The sequence below is a fragment of the Pinus tabuliformis genome, chromosome 5_1, assembly GCF_031772625.1.
Source record: "Pinus tabuliformis cultivar Carrire ecotype Pingquan chromosome 5_1, CPIR1, whole genome shotgun sequence".
Lineage (NCBI taxonomy): Eukaryota > Viridiplantae > Streptophyta > Pinopsida > Pinales > Pinaceae > Pinus > Pinus tabuliformis.
This window is the reverse complement of record NC_142305.1, coordinates 237649087-237676974: the sequence shown is the minus strand read 5'-3', so window position 1 is coordinate 237676974 and position 27888 is coordinate 237649087.

The window sequence follows — 27888 nt, the reverse complement described above, 5'->3', positions numbered from 1 at the left end:
AAGACATCTCGTTTTCCAAGCAGGAGGTGGCAATGGCAAATCTTCATGTTTTTCAAGATCCTCTGTCAAGTTTGTTGCAGCCAGCAGTGAAGGTAATTATTGTAGTGTTTAGTGATGAAGGAGATCATGGTAAATTAGCTTTTTGGAGGCCCAGTTACAAGCATCTACTGTTGACCAGAAGATCTGATAAGAAGAATCAGTCAAGAAGCCATCTTCTTGATTGGTTGCATTGGCATTTTGATATAGTTTGAGGATATATTGTCTTGTAAGAAATAGAGGTGGCCATGTATTGCCACCCGGCTTTAAGTTTTAAGTCCAGGTCTTTGCCATTTTGAGTTAGTTTGTTAGAGTCAAGTTTTTCAGTCATTTCAGTTTGCATTGAGTCAGTTTTAGTCAAGTTTCAGTCAATAAATGAGTCTAAGTCTTGTGTGGATTGTCGAAATCATGACTCCATAGCCCAATGGATGAAGGCACTGTCTGCTCTCCCAAAGATCTACTGTTCTTGGCACCTCCACGAAGTGGCAGCTACCATCCCAATTGGAGCCAATGTTAGACTCAGTCTTGTTAATCCTCTGTCAGAGTTCAAAGCTCTTTTTCCAATTTCATTTTTAGGTGTCTCGCTCCATTCACTCAGCTGCATTCCGATAGGGGCATGCCATTGACTGACAGAAAGGCTTGGTTTCCCTCATGTTTGTATCTGCTAGGTTGGTCAAAATTTCCTCAAAAATCATCAAAGTTCATTTCAAGTCATTTATGCTATTTTGGTCAAAAAGAGTCATTTTAATTTTTAAGTCTAGGGTTTGGTCTTTAGAAACGTTCAATAACGCCTGCAGCCCAAAGCGAGCTTCAATAAGGTTTCACTTCAAGATTCACATTATTAATAATGTGGATGGACATTTCTTCTTCAAAACTCTGTTTTAAAGAAGAAATTATTAAGTTCGTTGAATACATGACTGATAAGGTTTTACAGTTCTTCAGTCAGTCTTGCCCATCTAGCTAGGTTCAGCAGCTCCTATCACTGCAAAGAATCAACAGAAGAGTCATCATTTTAATCAAGCAGGACACTAAAAAGAGCAAACTTCGATATTACCCATATAACATAAATTGAAACTATGAATGGCCTCCACAAACATGGAAAGACTCATCTCTTGCAAATGCAGAAATGGAAGGAGCATTTGGTGACAATGATCATGTGGTTTAGATCAGGGAAAGCAAATAAGGAGTATGCACTCAAAGATAATTGTGGAGACAAATGAATTTGGAGCAAAATTAGTGATTAGAGGTAAACTGGGCAAAAAAATGCGCTTGAGTTTGTCGGCGCGGTGCATAGGCTGAGTGGCGCGACGCACTGGGTGCGTGCGGCGCATAGGGGCCTTTTCCGCAGTGAAAAATTGCATGGGTGCGGCGCACATAGCCCACGCGGCGCATTGGGTTGTGTGTGCGGCGCACAAAGCCTCCAAAGAATTTTTTCACCATCTCTTCCTCAAATTTCCGAAATGACTCAAATTTTCTGCTACAAGCCGATTTTATGGGAGTTCAGGTCGCTACCTGTTTCTCATGGACACTGTGAGGGGAAATTACCATTGCTTCGTCGGATGGTGAATGACTGAGGTGACCTTCGTTTCATGTCTGCTTTGCGGGCATTCAAACGCCAATTTGCCTATGTAGACGTGGTCCATGATAAAATAGTAGATTGGTTAAACGTTTGCATATGATGTCGAACGAAGCATCTGTTGCTCTACTTGCTGGAGAGAAGTCCAATGATGCAATGGTTTCTGGGCCTAAGAAAGTTGAGTTGCCCAAGCTGCCCAGATACATTGATACTCGTGTTGCTGATATTTATCCTGTTACAAAGCCTGGCTTAAAATACTTAAGTCTAAAGACAAGTTTAAGGATGCTCCTTTGTTTCAGAAATAGATAAAAGAGACCAACCGATGTTCCACACCATCTGATGTGAAAGCTTTCATCAAAATCTATTTGGAGAAGGAATGGAAATCACACTTCATATGGTAATCCAGATACCTCCATAAATAGTGCATATGAAAATAAGAACATTGAACTAAAGGCTGAGTGTCAAGAATATAACAACTTTCGTAATGTTGATGAGCTCTCTTCGAGTTCTCCTACTTTGTCTTCAAGAACGACTGTTGATATGGCCAAGGCATTTAAGGGACTGGCAAATAATAAGGCCTCAACTGTTGTCACTCAACCTCATGACTCTCCAGGTTTATCGGGAAATTTAGGATCATCCTTGCATGCTAACAGTTTTGGACATGATTTGCAAATAGTTGGAGATAGAGTACCTTTGGATTTGAGCTTGAAAGTTAATATGCGCCTAATTTCTTCCTCTTCACTTAACTGGTGCCATATGTTGAATACTACTATGTTGCAGAGAGTGAGTTCCTATCAAAACGACAATCATCTTGGGGAAGATTCATTTCGTTCCGTATATTACATGGTTAGGAAAAAGACATATGATATCTTTTATTTTTGCATTCAACAATTTATAGTCATGTTTGTGGGAGGTAGTTTAAATGCGAAAATGGAGAATACATGTGCTGCATATCTCACAAGATCCACTCATGGGCTTCAAGCTTTTCTAAAGAAGCATGATGTAAGATTCTCTATGCCTCTCTGTAGCATGGAAGTGGAGCAAGCTACAACAGAGGATTTGCAGGAGCTAAACCAAGTACTCTGAGAGAAGTTATAAGATAAAATTAAGAGAACCACAAGCTCAATGAGGATTCATCATCACATGTGGCACGAATCAGTGAACTTGAGGGTCAATTGTATATACTAAAGAAGCAGAAAAATGAACATATCGAGGAAGGAAAGGCTTTGAGTCAAAAGCCAAAATCTGAAACTCAAGAGAATGATAAACTTGTCTTAAAAATTCTGAGCTTGGAAGCAAAATTGGAATTAGAGAGACAAAACATCTGGACAGAACTTCAGTATGAATGCTCTATTCCTGAACACAGAAATAATGGGAAGCCCTTGCTAATTTACAAGAAGAACTTTCCAAGTCTCATCATGAGAATCACAATCTCAGGGTACAGGTTATGACAGGGGTCCAGCAGTTGCAAAAAGCCAATGAAGAAATCCAGAACTTGCGGCAGGCTCTTTTAAAATCACAAGCAGAAAATGAGACCATGATTTTTCAGTATCAACAAAGCCTGAAGTTGTATGATTCTGCTGAAAAGAGGGCAAAGGACCTACAGATTAAAATGGCCCATCTAAACGAAGAAAACAAAAGAATCAATGATGAAATTGCAGATGGAGTTCTTCGCTTGAATATTAAGGAGGAAAGAACATAGAACTTGGAGAGAGAGAAAAATTCTTTTCAACAGGATATTTGGCACAGAATTCAGAGGAAAACTTCTTTACAAGATGGACCCATAACAAAATATAATGAGGAACAGGATGTTGGCATTAAACTTCAAGATGAGTCTGCACAAACGTTGAAGTTTGATGTTGTTCTTAAAAACGATCAACAGTCAATGAGTAAATTGCAAGAACACCAAAAAATGTTGTCAATTGAACTCCAAAGCCAGAAGTGAGAGGCCAAATCCAGGATGAGATTTGAAGCTTAAACATGATGATCACCATCTTTGGTGTGCGACCTCGAAGCTCTGGATCATATACATGATACAGCAGGATGGGTTGATTGGGGTTATTATAACGAAAGCACACATTTTAAGCAGTATTTCGTCGTATTATAACAGCTCTCTTCCGTGAGACTACAGAGGATGTTAAGTTCAACGGCTATGTTATTCCCAAAAGCTGGCGTGTAGTGCCATATCTACATGCAGTTCATGTTAATGAAGAATTTTACATGATGCTCTGAGTTTCAATCCATGGCGTTGGCTGTAACCCGATGCAAAAAAAAGAAACAAAAACAAAACAAAACAAAACAAAAAAAACAAATAAAACAAACAAACAAACAAACAAACTGGAGAAACAGTGAAATTTTTCTTCCATTTGGAGCAGGAGGTCGATTCTGTGTAGGAGCATAACTCTCTATGCTGAAAGAAGACATGCCCTCTTACTTTCCGATGGCCAGAATGGTCAATCGATTTTCAATACATGTCAAAGAAAGGAGACAGTGACAAAAGGCTAGATGCATCCTCTGTCAATTATTCCCATGGAATTGATGCGCAACGACGTACAAGGAGCTTTTGGAGAGAACACTGGTGTGCAGATGCTCCATTTAAACTGAAGCGCTTTGCTCGTCACCATGAACGTTTTATTTGGGAAATCAAATGCTAGAAGTGGTCATCAATGTTGGACAATCCATAAAGGCAGGAGATTAGGTGACATTCAGTTATATGGAAAAAGATGTGAAATGATGTATGCATGGAAAGATATGGCTTTTCATCTCTTGTGAATCCATGGGATGTGGTAGAATTTTCAGGGGAAAGCAAAAACACAGTTGGATTCTTTCCTTTCAGCTTTCAATATTGCAGGGTTGGCAGATGAATTCTATCATAATGATTCATCACCCGATAAACAAGATGGCCTGGGAGTTGAAAGGTCCTTCTACGGCGAACAACTCAGATTAGTTTCACGGAAATCGACTCATTCTGAACGCGTGTAGCTTTTTCTCTTTGTCCTACATTGCCAACGCATAAATTTAAAACGTGTAACATCAACCGCAGCAGAGAAATAAGCCACGGGGCCTATTTTGTCTTCAGTTACGATTTCATGACATTTGCGCCTACAGATTTCTACCTTTTCATTGGTCATCAACCTATTCGAGCAGAAAATGTAACGCTGCTCTGTTACTGATGGTTGGCCTTTCATTTCTGCTTGTAATGATTAAACAATCCCTCAGCTTTGGGTCGATCCCATTTCTGTTAGTGAAGCTTATTTATGATAGGAAAAACCATTTTGTACGGGGGAGTTTTGAAAACAGTGGGAGAGGTGTGAAGGAAAACTTCACTGTACAGTTTTTGACAAGGATTTAATGAAAAGATACAAATCTGACTCCTGAGATTCTTGTGGTGTGAATTTAGCATTTGTCTTTTCTTTTGTTTCATATGTAGCTTGTTATGTTTCAAATTTCATTTCATAATCATTTCTAAGTGAATACTTTTAAGTGAAAAGGGTAGAATCCAGTTTACTGCTCTGCCTTGGGAAGGTATTCATGTTCTGTGTTTTCTTCTATTTGATAAGGATTCATCTATTGCCCTTGTCAACCTCTCAGCAGTCTTTTCATTCCATATAATTTCAAAATTGAATGCTAAATTTATTGCCTGTCTTGCCTCCTGAGATAATCTGTGTCTCAGATTTAATCTCTCTGCTCATGCTGTTCTTGATCCCATGCTGCCCAGAAAACCCAGTCATTTATCAAAATACCCTCTCTTATCTATTTACTAGCCTAAAATCAGTTCCCATTTTAAGTCATCTCGCACCCTATTGCTCATTTTATCGAGATTGACTGGAGAGAGCCCTCTCCTGTCCTCGTAGGGCTAGCTACGAGGCTGAGCTTGGTTTGATGTTGCCTCGAGTTTTGCCTTCTTCAGCCTGAGGCAGATTCGAGCACTAACATAGTGGCGACCATACTGGGGAAGAAAATGGTTTGCTTGAAGATTGTGTTGCCCTAGCACATATCTCAAGTTCAGAGCTGATTGTTGATGGTGAACAATGATCAGACATAAGAAGACGACTGAAATCATTCACCTGGCGACTCCATTGACTGAAGAATCCAGCAATCAATCCTTCATAGTGACTCCACTGCAGAGAGATCAGTAGCGGTAATATTTTCAAGATGGATCGAATTGCAAGAAATACGCTCCCATGAGCCGAGATCACATCCCAGGTTTTCCAAATAAAATGCCCAAGGTAGATTGGTAAAATAATTTGCCTGTGTTCAGAAATGTGGAAGGTAATGACGCTGCTCTTCATCTGGTGAAATTTCGCATTCACGTGCATAAATTAAAGATCAATTTTCCTGAAGACTGTTTGATGAAAATGTTTATGGCTACTCTGGAAGGTGAAGCCCGATCTTGGTATGAAAGTTTGCCACCTGATTCCATTTATTGTCTAAAGGGTTTTCATTCCATATTCTTTGAGAAGTATAAAGAATCTTATCCATCATTAAATTTAGTTTAGGATTGCTGCAAGAATGCTTATGGTTTTATTGAGAACCTTGAAAAATACTATGAGGATGAGAATTTTATGGATGAAGAAATCAATAAAGCATTGTATGAAAATCCGTTTCAGTAGCCTACAGAACTCTTAGAGGAAACTTTGCAGCAGGATCAAAATCAACAGGTTAAAGATTTCCATATGACTGAAAATGATGGAAAAAGAAGTCATATTTCAGATCTGGTTGAAATAAATGAGGATACGTAGGAAAATGATGTTCCAATCTTCGAAAATGATGATGATAAACCAGATCGAGAGACGGATTGTGATGAGGAAAAACATGTTGTTCCAGATCTCATAGAAGAGAATTGCATTGTTGAGGCTGCCTCAAATGAAGAAGACAGAGTTACAGGCCTAACTACCCTCATCTCATCAGAACACGGCCTTCCTACCAAGGTAATCTAGTCAATTCATGAACAGCAAGAGGATATCTTTGTTCAAGTAGGTGAAAAGGTTTCTCTGGATGAATTTATGATAGATGATAGAGATGTCATGCTTGAGTTTCAAGAATCATCTGAAGTTGCTTTTTTCATGATTGATGAATGTGATGAATGTAATGAGAATCTGGCTGTCATATCATGCCAAGATGATCAGAAATATATTCAGACTATAGCCGACCAGACCATTATGGATTCCATGTCAGATTCTTCTTCATATGTTTTGTGTTTTGAAACGTTCTTTGAAGAGGAAATATGCTCATCTACTTGTTCAGTATTTTTTGAAGACCAGGAACATGCTCTTATTTATGAAGAAAAATCAGAAGCAAGAGAAAAAGAAATCTGATTTTCCCAGCAGGAGGTGGCAATGGAAAATCTTCATGTTTTTCAAGATCCTGTGGCAAGTTTGTTGCAGCCAACAGTGAAGGTGATTATTGTAGTGTTTAGTGATGAAGGAGATCATGGTAAATTAGCTTTTTGGAGGCCCAGTTACAAGCATCTACTGTTGACCAGAAGATTTGATAGGAAGAATCAGTCAAGAAGCCATCTTCTTGATTTGTTGCATTGGCATTTTGATATAGTTTGAGGATATATTGTCTTGTAAGAAACACAGGTGGCCATGTACTGCCACCCAGCTTTAAGTTTTAAGTCCAGGTCTTTTCCATTTTGAGTTAGTTTGTTAGAGTCAAGTTTTTCAGTCATTTCAGTTTGCATTGAGTCAGTTTCAGTCAAGTTTCAGTCAATAAATGAGTCTAAGTCTTGTGTGGTTTGTCGAAATGATGACTCCATAGCCCAATGGATGAAGGCACTGTCTGCTCTCCCAAAGATCTGTTGTTCTTGGCACCTCCATGGAGCGGCAGCTGCCATCCCAATTGGAGCCAATGTTAGACTCAGTCTTGTCAGTCGTCTGCCAGAGTTCAAAGCTCTTTTTCCAATTTCATTTTTAGGTGTCTCGCTCCATTCACTCAGCTGCATTCCGATAGGGGCATGCCATTGACTGACGGAAAGGCTTGGTTTCCCTCATGCTTGTATCTTCTGGGTTGGTCAAAATTTCCCCAAAAATCATCAAAGTTCATTTCAAGTCATTTATGCTATTTTGGTCAAAAAGAGTCATTTTAATTTTTAAGTCAGGGGATTGGTCTTTAGAAACGCTCAATAACGCCTGCAGGCCAAAGAGAGCTTCAATAAGGTTTCACTTCAAGATTCACATTATTAATAATGCGGAAGGAAATTTCTTCTTCAAAACTCTGTTTTAAAGAAGAAATTATTAAGTTCGTTGAATACATGACTGATAAGGTTTTACAGTTCTTCAGGCAGATTGCCCATCTTGCTAGGTTCAACAGCTCCAATCACTGCAAACAATCAACAGAAGAGTCATCATTTTAATCAAGCAGGACACTAAAAAGAGCAAACTTCGATATTACCCATATAACATAAATTGAAACTATGAATGGCCTCCACAAACATGGAAAGACTCATCTCTTGCAAATGCTGAAATGGAAGGAGCATTTAGTGACAATGATCATGTGGTTTAGATCGGGGAAAGCAAATAAGGAGTATGCACTCAAAGATAATTGTGGAGACAAATGAATTTGGAGCAAAATCAGTGATTAGAGGTAAACTGGGCAAAAAAATGTGCTTGAGTTTGCCAGCGCGGCGCATAGGCTGAGTGGCACGACGCACTGGGCGCGCGCAGCACATAGGGGCCTTTTCCACAGTGCAAAATTGCATGGGCGTGACGCACACAGCCCGCGCGACGCATTGGGTTGTGTGCGTGACGCACAGAACCTCCAAAGAAATTTTTCACCATTTCTTCCTCAAATTTCCGAAATGACTCAAATTTTCTGCTACAAGCTGGTTTTATGGGAGATCAGGTCGCTACCTGTTTCTCACGGACAATGTGAGGGGAAATTACCATTGCTTTGTCGCATGGTGAATGACTGAGGCGATCTTCGTTTCATGTCTGCTTTGCGGGCATTCAATCTGCTTTGCGGGCATTCAAACACCGATTTGCCTATGCAGATGTGGTCCATGACAAAACAGTAGATTGGAGAACAGTTTAAACGTTTGCGTATGATGTCGAACGAAGCATCTGTTGCTCTACTTGCTGGAGAGAAGTCCAATGATGCAATGGTTTCTGGGCCTAAGAAAGTTGAGTTGCCCAAGCTGCCCAGATACATCGATACTCGTGTTGCTGATATTTATCCTGTTACAAAGCCTGGCTTAAAATACCTAGCTCTAAAGACAAGTTTAAGGATTCTCCTTTTTTTCAGAAACAGAAAAAAGAGACCAACCGATGTTCCACACCATCTGATGTGAAAGCTTTCATCAAAATCTATTTGGAGAAGGAATGGAAATCACACTTCATCTGGTAATCCAGATACCTCCATAAATAGTGCATATGCAAATAAGAACGTTGAACTAAAGGTTGAGTGTCAAGAATATAACAACTTTTGTAATGTTGCTGAGCTCTCTTGGAGTTCTCCTGCTTTGTCTTCAAGAACGACTGTTGATATGGCCAAGGCATTTAAGGGATTGGCAAATAATAAGGCCTCAACTGTTGTCACTCAACCTCATGACTCTCCAGGTTTATTAGGAAATTTAGGATCATCCTTGCATGCTAACAGTTTTGGACATGATTTGCAAATAGTTGGAGATAGAGTACCTTTGGATTTGAGCTTGAAAGTTAATATGCGCCTAATTTCTTCCTCTTCACTTAACTGGTGCCATATGTTGAATACTACTATGTTGCAGAGAGTGAGTTCCTATCAAAACGACAATCAGCTTGGGGAAGATTCATTTCGTTTCGTATATTACATGGTTAGGAAAAAGACATATGATATCTTTTATTTTTGCATTCAACAATTTATAGTCATGTTTATGGGAGGTAGTTTAAATGCGAAAATGGAGAATACATGTGTTGCATATCTCACAAGATCCACTCATGGGCTTCAAGCTTTTCTAAAGAAGCATGATGTAAGCTTCTCTATGCCTCTCTGTAGCATGGAAGTGGAGCAAGCTACAACAGAGGATTTGCAGGAGCTAAACCAAGTACTCTGAGAGAAGTTAGAAGATAAAATGAAGAGAACCACAATAAATGAGGTTCTATCATCACATGTGGCACGAATCAGTGAACTTGAGGGACAATTGTACATACTCAAGAAGAAGAAAAATGAACATATCGAGGAAGGAAAGGCTTTGAGTCAAAAGCCAAAATCTGAAACTCGAGAGAATGATAAACTTGTCTTAAAAATTTTGAGCTTGGAAGCAAAATTGGAATCAGAGAGACAAAACATCCAGACAGAACTTCAGTATGAATGCTCTACTCCTGAACACAGAAATAATGGGCAAGCCCTTGCTAATTTACAAGAAGAACTTTCCAAGTCTCATCATGAGAATCACAATCTCAGGGTACAGGTTATGACAGGGGTCCAGCAGTTGCAAAAAGCCAATGAAGAAATCCAGAACTTGCGGCAGGCTCTTTTAAAATCACAAGCAGAAAATGACACCATGATTTTTTAGTATCAACAAAGCCTGAAGTTGTATGAGTCTGCTAAAAATAGGGCAAAGGACCTACAGATTAAAATGGCCCATCTAAACGAAGAAAACAAAAGAATCAAGGATGAAATTGCAGATGGAGTTCTTCGCTTGAATATTAAAGAGGAAAGAACACAGAACTTGGAGAGAGAGAAAAATGCTTTTCAACAGGATATTTGGCACAGAATTCAGAGGACAACTTCTTTACAAGATGGACCCATAACAAAATATAATGAGGAACAGGATGTTGGCATTAAACTTCAAGATGAGTCTGCACAAACGTTGAAGTTTGATGTTGTTCTTAAAAACGATCAACAGTCAATGATTCAATTGCAAGAACACCAAAAAATGTTGTCAATCGAACTCCAAAGCCAGAAGTGAGAGGCCAAATCCAGGATGAGATTTGAAGCTTAAACATGATGATCACCGGCTTTGGTGCACGACCTCAAAGCTCTGGATCATATACATGATACAGCAGGATGGGTTGATTGGGGTTATTATACCGAAATCGCACATTTTATGCGGTATTTCGCTGTATTATAACAGCTCTCTTCTGTGAGACTACAGAGGATGTTAAGTTCAACGGCCATGTTATTCCCAAAAGCTGGCGTGTAGTACCATATCTACATGCAGTTCATGTTAATGAATAATTTTACAAGGATGCTCTGAGTTTCAATCCATGGCGTTGGCTGGAGCTGGACACAGGAAAAAAAAAAAAACAGGAGAAACATTGAAATTTTTCTTCCATTTGGAGCAGGAGGTCGATTCTGTGCGGAAGCGTAACTCGCTATGCTGAAAGAAGACAGGCCCTCTTACTTTCCGATGGCCAGAATGGTCAATCGATTTTCAATACATGTCAGGAGACAGTGACAAAAGGCTAGATGCATCCTCTGTCAATTATTCCAAGCAAAGACATCGCGGAATTGTTGGAAGAACATTGTGTAATCGGTAACCTCTTTTCAGATTGGCTCTTGGGTGGCGGAAGGGGGTCCATTCCTGTCTGGGGCCTGTAATGGCTTCTGTTAATGGCTTCTATCGCGTGGTGAATAGCTTCTATGGCATGGGGCTAGCTAGCCCATGGAATTGATGCGCAACAATGTACAAGGAACTTTTGGAGAGAACATTGGTGTGCAGATGCTCCATTGAAACTGAAGCGCTTTGCTCGTGACCATGAACGTTTTCTTTGGGCAATCAAATGCTAGAAGTGGTCATCAATGCTGGACAATCCATAAAGGCAGGAGATGAGGTGACATTCAGTTATATGGAGAAAGATGCGAAATGATGTATGCATGGCAAGATATGGCTTTTCATCTCTTGTGAATCCGTGGGATGTGGTAGAATTTTCAGGGGAAAGCCAAAATACAGTTGGATTCTTTCCTTTCAGCTTTCAATATTGCAGGGTTGGCAGATGAATTATATCATAATGATTCATCATCTGATAAAAATATGGCCCGGGAGTTGAAAGGTCCTTCTACGGCAAACAGCTCAGATTAATTTCACGGCAATCGACTCATTCTGAACGTGTGTAGCTTTTTCTCTTTGTCCTACATTGCCAATGCATAAATTTAAAACGTGTAACATCAACCATAGCAGAGAAATAAGCCACAGGGCCTATTTTGTCTTCACTTACGATTTCATGACATGTGCGCCTACAGATTTCCACCTTTTCATTGGTCATCAACCTATTCGAGCAAAAAATGTAACGCTGCTCTGTTACTGATGGTTGGCCTTTCATTTCCGCTTGTAATGATTAAACAATCCCTCAGCTTTGGATCGATCCCATTTCTGTTAGTGAAGCTTATTTATGAGATGAAAAAACCATTTTGTAGAGGGGAGTTCTGAAAACAGTGGGAGAGGTGTGAAGGAAAACTTCACTGTACAGTTTTTGACAGGGATTTAATGAAAAGATACAGCTTTGACTCCTGAGATTCTTGTGGTGTGAATTTAGCATTTGTCTTTTCTTTTTTTTCATATGTAGCTTGTTATGTTTCACATTTCATTTCATAATCATTTCTAAATGAATACTTTTAAGTGAGAAGGGCAGAATCCAGTTTACTAATTTGCCTTGGGAAGGTATTCATGTTCTATGTTTTCTTCTGTTTGATAAGGATTCATCTATTGCCCTTGTCAACCTCTTATCAGTCTTTTCATTCAATATAATTTCAAAATTGAATGCTAAATTTATTGCCTGTCTTGCCTCCTGAGATAATTTGTGTCTTGGATTTGATCTCTCTGCTCATGCTGTTCTTGATCCCACGCTTCCCAGGAAACCACAGTCATTTATCAAAATACCCTCTCTTATCTATTTACTAGCCTAAAATCAGTTCCCATTTCAAGTCATCTTGCACCCTATTGCTCATTTTATCAAGATTGACTGGAGAGAGCCCTCTCCTGTCCTCGTAGGGCTAGCTACGAGGATGATATTAGTTTGATGTTGCCTCGAGTTTTGCCTTCTTCAACCTGAGGTAGATTCAAGTGCTAACACACCATATCTAATAAAATGTAAGACACTTGCAAAATATCAAGTGTATCAATATATCACATATAGCAGAAATCAAACTTACTTTCATATGCATGCATGAGCAATTTATGAAGGTGATATTCTTGTCATACCTCAAGTCTTACCTTTCCATCCAACATTGCAACTAATAATGTATTATACATACCTTGTAATATTAAGATACCTTTCCAACTTGTAGCACTTATTTGTCATTATTACAACACCAACTCTTCTCTTCCTGCACTTGGTCTCTTTTCCCGAATCTTAAATGATTGTCAAGATGGATCTGCTTATCACATCTCATATGGAGTTTAGAAGTATTCAGATACTCAAATATGCAAGAAGGATAAGCAATAATCTAAACAAGAACAATGTCATAAAGAAACAACATAAATATAAAAGGTACTTATCTTTAACGAAAAGTGATATTCTCCCTCTTGAATCAACCTTCAAAAGTTATTACTTTCCATTATCCATATATCAATGTTTCCTTCAAAATTTTCAATCATCTCCATTAGCAAACAAACCTAATTGAGACTAACCCATCTAGGGTTACACTGAATCTGCCACAAGAGCTAGAACAACTTCTCATTAATCATGATAGAGTTTCAAGTTTGCATAACTTAAGCCTTTATCATACATCAGGGTTTCTTCCAAACCCTAGCCTCATGATATCCATAAATCCTTAATAACTAGATTACCTAGGGTTTCCTTCAAACCTTAGCATTCCTTTACATCTTTGCCATCTTCACTTGCTTCCATCAATAATGTCTTCATAGGGGTGATCTTCAATGACTTTATTTCAGCCTAGCTCTAAAATCATGTTAATTTTTCTTAAGGCTATATTGTTCCTTGTTTTGATAATTTCATTTCATCATTTACATATTGAATTCACCCCAAAATGTTATAACATCGTTAACAAAATTTGCAAATATGTAGAAAGAACAATAACATCAACTATGCAGTGGAATAATAAAAGGAACATCAAAAGAAAAGCATGCAGACATAGAGACACCGGGATTGGTCAAAGACTATGGAAAAACCCCATAAGGGGGAAAACCCTTTCAAATTATTCTTCTTATTATATTGTAATAACATTTTTAGTGAAGAGAGAGTACAATGATTCAATTCTTCATTCACAAGATTATCCAACAAAACCAACTAAACAATATCAAGAGATGAGTCCAACAACAATACAGATCAAAATCATGTTTCAAAAGCCTGCGTCAACTGTCAGAAAAACCCTATATCCCAGCCACATAGAGATAACAATCATGTGTGCGACCGAAGCATTCCAGCCGCAGGAAAAGTTTGTCCTGTGCGTGGCTACAACCGAAATTCTATTTTTTCAAGCCCCGACCCCAGACAAAAAATCCTAATTCACACATGCGAACTCAAACCTTACAATTTCGGACGTACAAAACAATTTTCCAACAAACTAACTTCATGGCGTATGTGAACCAAACCAAATAAGAGAGAAGAATAATATTCTTGATTATCACCTCCAAATGAGGGCCACTTGACTTGTATTTATAGGATTTCAAGGGTGTCCAATTTCTCTTTTGGGTCGACCTGTCCTTTTGTGCACCTGTGAGTTTCCATATTAAAAATATATTTTTCCTTAACCAAATTAAATTCTTCCAAGGGATAGGAAGGGTCTTTCGTGATGAAGAATACTATTCAAAAGAGGGAATTTGTCCCTGAGCTACCAAATTAACATAAAACTTTGTTTTCCATGCCTTTTGTCATAACAATAAGATCTCATTTGCTATAGAACCATGTAATTCATTACCTTATATGGAATCACGAGGTCTCAATTGTTATGGAACAATGGAACCCATCTATGGATCCAAGTTCATCACTTGTTATAGATTCACACATGTTATGTGCTAATACAAATCCTAGTAATCAAAGCCAATGTTGTGAATCTAAACATGAGGGTTGGTGCCGAGAGTCTAAGACCATTATTATTCCACTTGTTACATATGAGTCTGCTAAAAAGAGGGAAAAGGACCTACAGATTAAAATGGCCCATCTAAATGAAGAAAACAAAAGAATCAAGGATGAAATTGCAGATGGGGTTCTTCGCTTGAATATTAAAGAGGAAAGAACACAGAACTTGGAGAGAGAGAAAAATGTTTTTCAACAGGATATTTGGCATAGAATTCAGAGGAAAACTTCTTTACAAGATGGACCCATAACAAAATATAATGAGGAACAGGATGTTGGCATTAAACTTCAAGATGAGTCTGCACAAATGTTGAAGCTTGATGTTGTTCTTAAAAACGATCAACAGTCAATGAGTCAATTCCAAGAACACCAAAAAATGTTGTCAATTGAACTCCAAAGCCAGAAGTGAGAGGCCAAATCCGGGATGAGATTTGAAGCTTAAACATGATGATCACTGGCTTTGGTGCGCGACCTCGAAGCTCTGGATCATATACATGATACAGCAGGATGGATTGATTGAGGTTATTATACCGAAATCGCACATTTTATGCAGTATTTCGTCGTATTATAACAACTCTCTTCAGTGAGACTACAGAGGATGTTAATTTCAACGGCCATGTTATTCCCAAAAGCTGGCGTGTAGTACCATATCTACATGCAGTTCATGTTAATGAATAATTTTACAAGGATGCTCTGAGTTTCAATCCATGGCGTTGGCTGGAGTTGGACACAGGAAAAAAAAAAAAAACAGGAGAAACATTGAAATTTTTCTTCCATTTGGAGCAGGAGGTCGATTCTGTGCGGGAGCATAACTCGCTATGCTGAAAGAAGACAGGCCCTCTTACTTTCCGATGGCCAGAATGGTCAATCGATTTTCAATACATGTCAGGAGACAGTGACAAAAGGCTAGATGCATCCTCTGTCAATTATTCCAAGCAAAGACATCGTGAAATTGTTGGAAGAACATTGTGTAATCGGTAACCTCTTTTCAGATTGGCTCTTGGGTGGTGGAAGGGGGTCCATTCATGTCCGGGGCCTGTAATCACTTCTGTTAATGGCTTCTATCGCGTGCTGAATAGCTTCTATGGCATGGGGCTAGCTAGCCCATGGAATTGATGCTCAACAACGTACAAGGAACTTTTGGAGAGAACACTGGTGTGCAGATGCTCCATTTAAACTGAAGCGCTTTGCTCATGACCATGAACGTTTTCTTTGGGCAATCAAATGCTAGAAGTGGTCATCAATGCTGGACAATCCATAAAGGCAGGAGATGAGGTGAAGGCAGGAGATGAGGTGACATTCAGTTATATGGAGAAAGATGCCAAAATGATGTATGCATGGCAAGATATGGCTTTTCATCTCTTGTGAATCCGTGGGATGTGGTAGAATTTTCAGGGGAAAGCCAAAATACAGTTGGATTCTTTCCTTTCAGCTTTCAATATTGCAGGGTTGGCAGATGAATTCTATCATAATGATTCATCATCTGATAAACAAGATGGCTTGGGAGTTGAAAGGTCCTTCTACGGCGAACAGCTCAGATTAATTTCACGGCAATCGACTCATTCTGAATGTGTGTAGATTTTTCTCTTTGTCCTACATTCCCAACGCATAAATTTAAAACGTGTAACATCAACAGCAGCAGAGAAATAAGCCACAGGGCCTATTTTGTCTTCAGTTACGATTTCATGACATGTGCGCCTACAGATTTCCGCCTTTTCATTGGTCATCAACCTATTCAAGCAGAAAATGCTACGCTGCTCTGTTACTGATGGTTGGCCTTTCATTTCCGCTTGTAATGATTAAACAACCCCTCAGCTTTGGGTCGATCCCATTTCTGTTAGTGAAGCTTATTTATGATAGGAAAAACCATTTTGTACGGGGGAGTTCTGAAAATAGTGGGAGAGGTGTGAAGGAAAACTTCACTGTACAGTTTTTGACAGGGATTTAATGAAAAGATACAGCTCTGACTCCTGAGATTCTTGTGGTGTGAATTTAGCATTTGTCTTTTCTTTTGTTTCATATGTAGCTTGTTATGTTTCACATTTCATTTCATAATCATTTCTAAATGAATACTTTTAAGTGAGAAGGGCAGAATCCAGTTTACTGCTCTGCCTTGGGAAGGTATTCATGTTCTGTGTTTTCTTCTGTTTGATAAGGATTCATCTATTGCCCTTGTCAACCTCTCAGCAGTCTTTTCATTCCATATAATTTCAAAATTGAATGCTAAATTTATTGCCTGTCTTGCCTCCTGAGATAATCTGTGTCTCGGATTTAATCTCTCTGCTCATGCTGTTCTTGATCCCACACTGCCCAGAAAACCACAGTCATTTATCAAAATACCCTCTCTTATCTATTTACTAGCCTAAAATTAGTTCCCATTTTAAGTCATCTCGCACCCTATTGCTCATTTTATCGAGATTGACTGGAGAGAGCCCTCTCCTGTCCTCGTAGGGCTAGCTACGAGGCTGAGCTTGGTTTGATGTTGCCTCGAGTTTTGCCTTCTTCAGCCTGAGGCAGATTCGAGTGCTAACACACCATATCTAATCAAATGTAAGACACTTGCAAAATATCAAGTGTATCAATATATCACATATAGCAGAAATCAAACTTACTTTCATATGCATGCATGAGCAATTTATGAAGGTGATATTCTCGTCACACCTCAAGTCTTACGTTTCCATCCAACATTGCAACTAATAATGTATTATACATACCTTGTAATATTAAGATACCTTTCCAACTTGTAGCACTTATTTGTCATTATTACAACACCAACTCTTCTCTTCCTGCACTTGGTCTCTTTTCCCGGACCTTAAATGATCGTCAAGATGGATCTGCTTATCACATCTCATATGGAGTTTAGAAGTATTCAGATACTCAAATATGCAAGAAGGATAAGCAATAATCTAAACAAGAACAATGTCATAAAGAAACAACACAAATATAAAAGGTACTTATCTTTAACGAAAAGTGATATTCTCCCTCTTGAATCAACCTTCAAAAGTTATTACTTTCCATTATCCATATATCAATGTTTCCTTCAAAATTTTCAATCATCTCCATTAGCAAACAAACCTAATTGAGACTAACCCATCTAGGGTTACACTGAATCTGCCACAAGAGCTAGAACAACTTCTCACTAATCATGATAGGGTTTCAAGTCTGCATAACTTAAGCCTTTTTCATACATCAGGGTTTCTTCCAAACCCTAGCCTCATGATATCCATAAATCCTTAATAACTAGATTACCTAGGGTTTCCTTCAAACCTTAGCATTCCTTTAGATCTTTTCCATCTTCACTTGCTTCCATCAATAATGTCTTCATAGGGGTGATCTTCAATGACTTTATTTCAGCCTAGCTCTAAAATCATGTTAATTTTTCTTAAGGCTATATTGTTCCTTGTTTTGATAATTTCATTTCATCATTTACATATTGAATTCACCCCAAAACGTTATAACATTGCTAACAACATTTGCAAATATGTAGAAAGAACAATAACATCAACTATGCAGTGGAATAATAAAAGGAACATCAAAAGAAAAGCATGCAGACATAGAGACCCCGGGATTGGTCAGAGACTATGGAAAAACCCCATAAGGGGGAAAACCCTTTCAAATTATTCTTCTTATTATATTGTAATAACATTTTTAGCGAATAGAGAGTACAATGATTCAATTCTTCATTCACAAAACTATCCAACAAAACCAACTAAACAATATCAAGAGATGAGTCCAACAACAATACAGATCAAAATCATGTTTCAAAAGCCTGCATCAACTGTCAGAAAAACCCTATATCCCAGCCACATAGAGATAACAATCATGTGTGCGACTGAAGCATTCCAGCCGCAGGAAAAGTTTGTCCTGTGTGTGGCTACAACCGAAATTCTATTTTTTCAAGCCCCGACCCCAGACAAAAAATCCTAATTCACACATGCGAACTCAAACCTTACAATTTCGGACGTACAAAACAATTTTCCAACAAACTAACTTCATGGTGTATGTGAACCAAACCAAATAAGAGAGAAGAATAATATTCTTGATTATCACCTCCAAATGAGGGCCACTTGACTTGTATTTATAGGATTTCAAGGGTGTCCAATTTCTCTTTTGGGTCGACCTGTCCTTTTGTGCACCTGTGAGTTTCCATATTAAAAATATATTTTTCCTTAACCAAATTAAATTCTTCCAAGGGATAGGAAGGGTCTTTCATGATGAAGAATACTATTCAAAAGAGGGAATTTGTCCCTGAGCTACCAAATTAACATAAAACTTTGTTTTCCATGCCTTTTGTCATAACAATAAGATCTCATTTGCTATAGAACCATGTAATTCATTACCTTATATGAAATCACGAGGTCTCAATTGTTATGGAACAATGGAACCCATCTATGGATCCAAGTTCATCACTTGTTATAGATTCACACATGTTATGTGCTAATACAAATCCTAGTAATCAAAGCCAATGTTGTGAATCTAAACATGAGGGTTGGTGCCAAGAGTCTAAGACCATTATTATTCCACTTGTTACATATTACCAATTCACAAATATCACACTACTAATCAATTGTTATGAAACCACAAAATATCCATGAAAAATTTTGTGTTGTTCAAAAAGTTCATTACTATAATGAAGAATGTGTAGTTGCCTTTAGTTACAGTTAGAAACCATCTTCAAACATGTTTAGTCCACCCTATGTTTTAGCATTGAATTCCATTGATTAGTTTCTTTATATATTGTCTTTTATTAGTTGTTGTAATTGTCTGTTAAATAAAATGCTCTGTTTTGATTAGATTGTTATATAACTTAAAACTTGAAAAATAAATAATTTTTTAAATGGAAAGATCCTTAATTTCATTGTATAGTTTTGTTAGTATGTTGATAAAAACAAGGTATTCTTACCTCTAGATAGAGGAAGCAAAAGGAGAAGAAGACAAAAGATTTTATTATCATAAAGAAACAAAAATATAGAGTTTTGACTGTAATTTTTCATTTTTGAATGCAAATAGATTTTCATATTCTATGCATAATCAATTGATTACTAGACTACTTTTATATCTAAGAGCATTCTTCAACATCTCACTCAATAAAGTAAGAAAACATTAAAGAGGAAACTGATGTTAATTCTTCTTAATATTTTTTTTCCATATTTACATTTTTGTACTAAATTCGTGCATTTTATGTGATTGCTTAAATGTTTGTAAAGAGAAATTACCTTTTATGATTTTTCTTTATAATTGTGCGTGTGTTTTGAGAATCGATTTCATTAATTAGATAATGATTAATTTATATAGGTACGAATTTACAAAATAAGTAACAACTATCAATTAAGTGTATTTTATTACTCATTGTTTTTAGATAATATAATTGGGTTTTATAGATAAGTGTTAGTAGATGATTAAATTGTCTAGCTAATTATTTCACTCATTATATTTGTATATATTTTTCATGACATCTCACAAAATTGTAAGCCTTGGGTTGATAATTAAGTGTACTAGCAGACTAGATTTCTTGTTAGGAATTAATGGGTATATAGTGGACCTAGTAGTAAAACTAATTATCCAACTCGAAGATTGCATATTTAGTCATTAAAAACATTCTTATAGTTCCAGATTTTTTATTTGACATAGTATAATTTATGTTGTGCAGAAATATTACAAATTTTGGTTTTCTCCAAACAGTGAAAATCAAGATCGGGTGCCTTAATCAGATGTGTGTTGAGACATGTAGTTAATCATAAATGGAAACTAAAATATTCTAGCCTATATAGGACCAATATTTTCCATTTATTGTACTCAATTTTACAAAACAAATAAATATTCTAAAACTGAATGCAAGTTTTCTAAAGTGGCAATTTATACTATTTACCAATTATTAATATCAATGTAAAAATGCACTCAATGGCCAAAGCAAGTACAATCAAGGTGATGGGCCAAGGAATTAACATCTTTTTTCAACTTGCTACTTTAGTTTTGACTATCTTTATCTCATATGAACCTTCATAATTGTCATTTCTACATAACTTTGTCACATTCCATATGAACATTTTCCATCCAAGCTAGAAAAGGTTACACAAATGATCCAGGGGATCAAAAATATGCTCAAAAATCAAGGTTCTCAAAATTACTTGAAACTAGTTCCAAATCGTAGATCTCGTCACTTTAATTCCAGCTACGCTTAAATCTCCTCAATATGACACCACATGTGAAAGTTATCACATTCTGAATTTTTCGTCAGACAACTAGAAAGTCAACTTGTAAGGTTGGCTGGGATGTTGACCAGGAGGGTTGTACAAGTGACATGGCACTAACATCAACAGCTGAATGGGCAATAAAATATGTAGTATAGACCAATTATGTGCTAACATGTGGCATGACCGTACAAGGATAAATAACAGATTGTCATTGGTTGTTTTTGGATTAGCCAATAAGGAGGCCCCACGTGGCCCAATGGGAGGGCACCACATGGCCCTTGGGTTCCAAGTAAAAACTTGTTTGGGGTCAGACCAACCTGGCATGGGTTCGACCCCATGACCTCACATACAACAATCTACCGTTGAGCCACTATACCACAATCATGTTGCTTGTTATATAAACAATACCATTTATATTTAAATTGTAATGGTTTTATGGTTGGCAGATGGGGTGGGGCACGTGGCCCCATCCCTGGTCACATGTAGCAATACATGACCATAGTGGAAGGTGCGGGGCGTAGGTGGTTATCCATGGCCCTGAGTCACTTTCAAACCCCATAACCATATGCGGAGGGCTTGAAGGCCAGGGCGAGCACATGGCCCAGCCCCTGGCCACATGACACATAGTGAGACTAGGGGCGGAGTGTCGGCAGGAGCGTGGCCTCTAGCATATGCACCTAGCCACATTTCCCGCCATACGACTATGAAAAGGGGTGGTAATTGGGCCTATGGATCCCAACTAACCGTTTGACAATTTGCACCTGTCACGGTGGAAATTGCATCGAAAACACATGAAAATGTTGCTCGATGGAACTGCCAAAGGACAATATCGTTGCCTGGTTAGCCAATTTTATCATTTTGGAGAACAAATAACAGAGAAATGGAGCAAGAGGCCTAACTTGGTCATGTTTCAATCTTTTTGAGCCCAAGAAGAGCCTAGACAAGGGTTTTTGGGTGTTTTGGACACAATGGAAACATTATTTTTGCTATTTGAGTATTATATGTTGATGGAATTTAAATTTTTAGCATATAATAGAAATGGCCAACATTGAAAGCTATACCTAGAGACGTAGCTCAGGAGGGGTGAACTCCATCATCAAATTGTTGTTTGCGTGATGCTACATATGATTTATTTTTCTTTGGTTATTTATGCAAAACTTAACTAAAAAAACACTAAGTTTATATTCTTTTGCAAATTGATCCATTGCCCAGAAGACATAAACTAGCTTGAAAATGTTTTCAAGAAACCTTCAAGTTTTTAATTTCAAATTATTCTTGTATCAGAGCATGGTTGTTTTCAAATTTTGACTATTTTTGCAAGTGTTTTTGAATGTTAACAAGGTCTAAGTTGAGGAGAGGATGATTTCTTGAAGAACCAAATTCTCAAATTCGTTCGAGGTTACAAACTCCAAAAACTCCACTAGTCATGTCACATGAATAAGGAAAAGAGTTGATGTTTCAGGATGAGAGAGCTTTTAGAAAGGATTTCTATGATATTTTTAAGACGGTGAAAGTGTTGTATGAAGAGAGAACAACAAGGTTGCAAGGAGAAAGTTCAAATCAACAAAAAGGTAATGGTGGTGATGGGAGCAAGCCTCTGCCTCCTCCTTCACCTCCATCCACACCTTCTTCTTCACCTCCTTCAACACCTAGACATACTCCTCCTAGATCTCCAAAAGGACATGCTAAGCCTCCTTTGCTTAAGCTTGATGTCAACTTTTAATTGCCTATGTATAATGGGGAAGTAAATGCTGAAAAGTTGGATAATTGGGTTTATCAAATTGAAGTCTATCGCAAGATTCAAAGGATTAAGGAGGATGTTACCAAGATCCAACTTGCTTCTCTTCATTTGTAAATTTCAATTCTCATCTGGTGGGAGGCCAAAACTCAAGAAGATTAGAAGAAAAGTGGTAAAATTATCTCTTCTTGGAATGATTTTATAACTTCATTAAGAAGGAAATTTTATCCATTAGCTTACATGCAAAAAACAATTATGGATTGGAAAATTTTTAGACAAGCTAAAGGTCAGAGTGTTGAAAGTTACACACAAGAATTTAGAATAAGAGATTTAATCTTGGGTGTATATTTGTATTAGCAAGACACTCTCCTTAAATACATAGGTGGATTACATAGTTATTTGAGACATAAAGTTCTTATGTTTAATCCCACCAATCTAGATGAAGTATGTGTTCAATAAACTCATTTAGAAGCAAGAGGGAAGAATGATCCTCAAGAGACTAGCAAGAAGCCATCCAAATCTAGTGACAAAGGAAATGGAAATTTTAAAGGCAAAGGCAAAAATAATGCTTCAACCAAGAAAGAGGGAGAGAAACTTACCTGTAAAGATTCTTCAAAAGAAGGCCATGATGAATACCATTGTTGGAAAATACATCCATAAATGAGACCAAAGAATTTCAATAAGGGGAAACAAAATACTACTACAACAACTAAATAAGATATAGGATCTAATTTAGGTGATGAAACCAAAATCACAATCGTGGGAATGAAACATAAAGCTTCTATTGCAAGTACTAGTTCTTCTAGTAATCCTATTGATTCTCAAAATGATAAACAAATAATTGAGATTTTCCATATCAGGGTCATTACAAAACATATAAAATTTTATATATTGTTTGATAGTGGATCCCAAGTCAATTTGATTTCTGAAGCAATTGTCAAGAAAATAAACTTAGAAACTACTCCTCATCCTAAAACTTACCCTTTGGGTTGGGTATGTGAAAATTCCAAATTGCAAGTGACAAGAAAATGTAAACTTAAATTTGCCATCACTACAAAATTTATTGATGAAGTAGAGCTTGATGTTGTACCACTTGACATATATGGAATTGTTTTAGGGATTCCATACTTGTATGACTGAAAATCCGTATTCAATCGTCATGAGAAAAAATATCATTTTTTTAAAGATGGAGTTGAGTATATTGTTAGAGCACATCGTAAAAAGATGAACTTATCTCTTATAAGTGTTGGTCAAATGAAAAGAATTGTTAATGCTAATAATAATTTTGTGGTGTTGATGATTAAATCTAAAGAAATTGTTGAATCTGAAGCTTTCAAAGGTTTTGATTCAAAACTCAAGAATGATTTGGTTGAAGTTGTTATCACTTATGACAAGATGTTCCAGGAACCTGAAGGGTTGCCTCCTAAATGAGGAATCCAACATGAGATTCAATTTTAGCATGATGCACCTCTTCCAAACATTGGCATGTATAGACTGTCAGTTTTGGAGAAATGCATAGATCAAGAAGAAAATTTAAGAGAAGCTTGATGAATGGGTCATTAGGCCTAGCACATCTCCTTGTGGGTCTCCTATTGTCTTTGTTCCAAATAAGGGTGGTACATGGCGCATGTGTGTGGATTTTAGAACTTTGAACAAAATCACGCTAAAGAATCATTATCCTCTTCCTCGTATTTATGATTTGATAGATCAGTTAAAGGATGTTGTTTATTTCACTAAGTTGGATTTGAGAAGCGTTTATCATCAAATCAAGATTGTTGAAGGTGATATTTGGAAAACTACTTTCAAGGCAAAACAATGTTTGTTTCAATGTTTACTTCTGCATTTTGGGTTTTCCAATGCACCTGCAACATTCATGAGAGTTACGAATGATGTTTTGATACCATTCCTTGATGATTTTGTCATAGTATACTTAGATGATATTCTGATTTTCAGTAAGACTCATGAAGAGCATGTGAAACGAGTTTTAGATGTCTTAAAGAAAGAGAATTTGTATTTGAATATGTCTAAGTGGAAATTTGGGAAAATATCTTTAGTTTATTTGGGTCATTTGTAGGAGGGGGTAAATTGAATATTGATCCCTCAAAAGTTGGATTTATTGTGTATTGGCCTAAACCCAACAATGTAACAGAAGTTAGGAGCTTTTTGGGAGAAACCCAATATTGGAGAATATTTATAGCTAACTTCCCACTCATTGCAACACCATTGCATGCTTTAACAAGTGTGAAACAAGTCTTTCAGTGGGGAGGAAAGTAGTAGAAAGCCTTTGATACATTGAGAGAGAAAATCAATAGAACACCAGTTCTTACACTTCCAGATCTTAAGCATCCATTTGAGATTCAAGCCGATGCAAGTGATTATGCCATGGGCATAGTTTTGATACAACGTGGTAAGCCTATTTGTTCTCATTCTGAAACCTTTACCAATGTAGTAATTAAATTTCCAACTTAGGATAAAGAGTTGTATGCTTTGGTACAAAGCATGAAGAAATGGAATCAATATTTGATTGGTAAAGAAATGATTATTCATACTAACCAATAACCTTTTCAATATTTATAGTCGCAAACCAAGCTACAACAAGATAAACATTTTAGGTGGATGTGGTTCCTACAATAATTTCATTTGGTAATTAGGTACAAGAAAGGTATATACAACAAAGTTGTTGATATGTCATCAAGGCCGATTGTTAATGCATCTGTCATTCTTAAGCATAACTCAATCATGCATGAAAGTTATATTGAACAACATGCTCAAGATGACAATTTTAAATATGTGTATGCAACTTTGATTCAAGTTAATCATGTTGAAGAGTTGGATTACCATGTTCATAACAAGTTATAGTATCATCTTGGCAAGTTGTGTGTTCCACGGGGTGAAAGAGTCAACGTCATAAGGGAAGCCCACACTTCTCTTATTGTTTGTCACTTTGGTGTAGGAAAAATAGTTGCACAAACTCATAGGTATTTTTATTAGCCTCACATGAATGAAAGTGTTTCAAGATATGTAAGAGGATGTTCCATGTCTGCTACTAGTAATCTGAATCAGATCCATAGAAGACTGTCAAAGAACCATGATTGTATCAGGTCGAACAAATCTCTAAAGAAATCCAAAACAGCGATCAAAGACACCCTGAACCAGTGGCAATGGCCGCCAACATGGAATGACGAGGACCTCAGTCAAAGCGCGCTAACCAAGGCCCATGGAGACAGCGCAGAAGGCCAAAGTAGCCCCTGGGAGCCCCGGAATAGGAAAACAAGGTGATTTTTAATCGCGCATCGCTAGGCAAATAGCTCCGCGAAGGAAAAGCCCGAGCACTCGGTTGCATGGGGGAACTAGAGGACCGTGGGCGGAAAAAGGAAAAAGCACTAAACACAAACGGCAGGACCTACGCTCTAGAAACCAGCGGTTTTTATCAGGGCACCCTTAAACGGTAAGAGGTTTTGGACGAAAGAAGAGCAATTCCATACAACAATCGATGCGTGGCATGCAGAGGTGAGAGAAAACCGTCATTGATCGCGTGCTATCAGTCAAGAAAGTCAATCGCGTGAAACGTGTGTATGGCGTCGGATCTGGAGGGCACAGATCGGATGGTTGAGATCGCACCCGATGGGGGAAGCGGAACCGATAGAGAATTAAGCCACATTTTAAAGGGATTTGGAAATTGTTTGACCACCACAGTGGAGGAAGAACGCATCCACGACGTAACTGAAGAAAAAAACTGATGAAGCATTGCTAGCACCGTTTAGAGGAGGACAAGTGGCCACTCCCTGAGCATTCATGATGACGCCGAACAAGGAACTCCAAGCACAGCTGCAGAAGGTGGATCGACAGAGGCAGAAGAGGAACCGAACAAGCATAGGGTTTGAATGGCTAAAGCCATGAACAGAGGAAGAAGACAGTTAGCTGAGAGTTGGGAGAGACAAAGTGGAACAGTGAACCTAGAGAGGAGGACTGAACACATAGAACAGTAAAGCAAAGCAGAAGAGACAGAGGGCCGAGCTGATCGGAGGTAGCATCGAGCACCAGAGAGCTTGAAGATTCAAGCCATCCCGTAGAGGAATCTGTCTGGACTGAGCATCACATTTGGCTCTTTCGACTATAGACCAGAAGGTCACAGAGCTGGTAGGAAGAAGAAGAGTCTGTGCACTCTAGTGGCTTGGGGAATCCAAGAAACCACCCTACCAAGCAAAACCTGCTTCAGGAGAACTCACATTGAGTCCCTGTATTGTAATTTTCTCTGCTTGAAGGCACAATAAAACAAGGCCACCACTGAAAGCTAGACCGGAGACGTAGCCCTAGAGAATAGGGTGAACTCTTTATTAAAATTGGTCGTGTCTTTGTGTTTGCTTACTGTATTTCTTTGCTGCCTTTTCCATTTTAATGTTTGTGTATTGGCAATCTGATTGATCCGTTGCTGCAATAACACAGAAAACACACACCCACACATGAGTCTGTAATACCTTTGTTTAATAAATCTTTAACTGATGTCACTCATAGGGTGAATATCAGATCAAGTGGTATCAGAGCTCTAGGTTATAAGGTTAGACAAGCTTGTGTTGGTTTAGCTGTGAATGCTCACAAGATCAAAGCTCAAATTAGGAGAAGGAGAGTTGGTGGAAACTAATCCTGAAATTGGGAGAGTCTATCCTCGAAAGACAATGTTAGAGGAAGGTTTTGTAGGGCCAAACCCTCAATTCATAGAGAGTTTCCTAGCTATAAAGTCTATGGTTGAAGAAATGTACAGAGACTTTAGAAAGCAAAAGGTGGAAGATGCATCAGGCTCTAAGCAAGAGAAAGAAGAAGATGAGTCTCACTTCCATGACAACTCCAAAGGAAAGGGGAAAGAGGAAAGCTTTCTCACACCTCCTAATAGCCTTGTGCATAATAAGAAAGCATCTTTGATTAAGATAGATGTTAAATTTGATTTGCCTATCAAGGATAATTTTAGGGGCGAATGTTCGCCCTTTGGCGAAATTAAGGGGTTTTAAATTTTTAGTGGGCGAATATTTTGTATCATAGTACATTTTTACAAATCACCTCAAATAGCCCACCTTATTTTAAGGGAGAGGGTAAAAAAGGTAAATTTAGCCCTTGAAATTAGGACTTACAACCTTCCATTCGCCCATTTTCAAGAATAGGTTTTATTTAAGTGAATCCATTCGCCCATTTTCAAGAATATGTTTTATTTAAGTGAATCCTATGGGCCAAATACCATATTTATAAAAGAGGTATGGTAAATTAATAAAAATATAAATAAATGAGAGGTATGGTAAATAAATAAAACATTTTTTATATTTACTCCATAATTCACCTTATATACATGTAAGGGTGTAAACAAATAAAAATATAAGTAAAGTGGAGGTATGG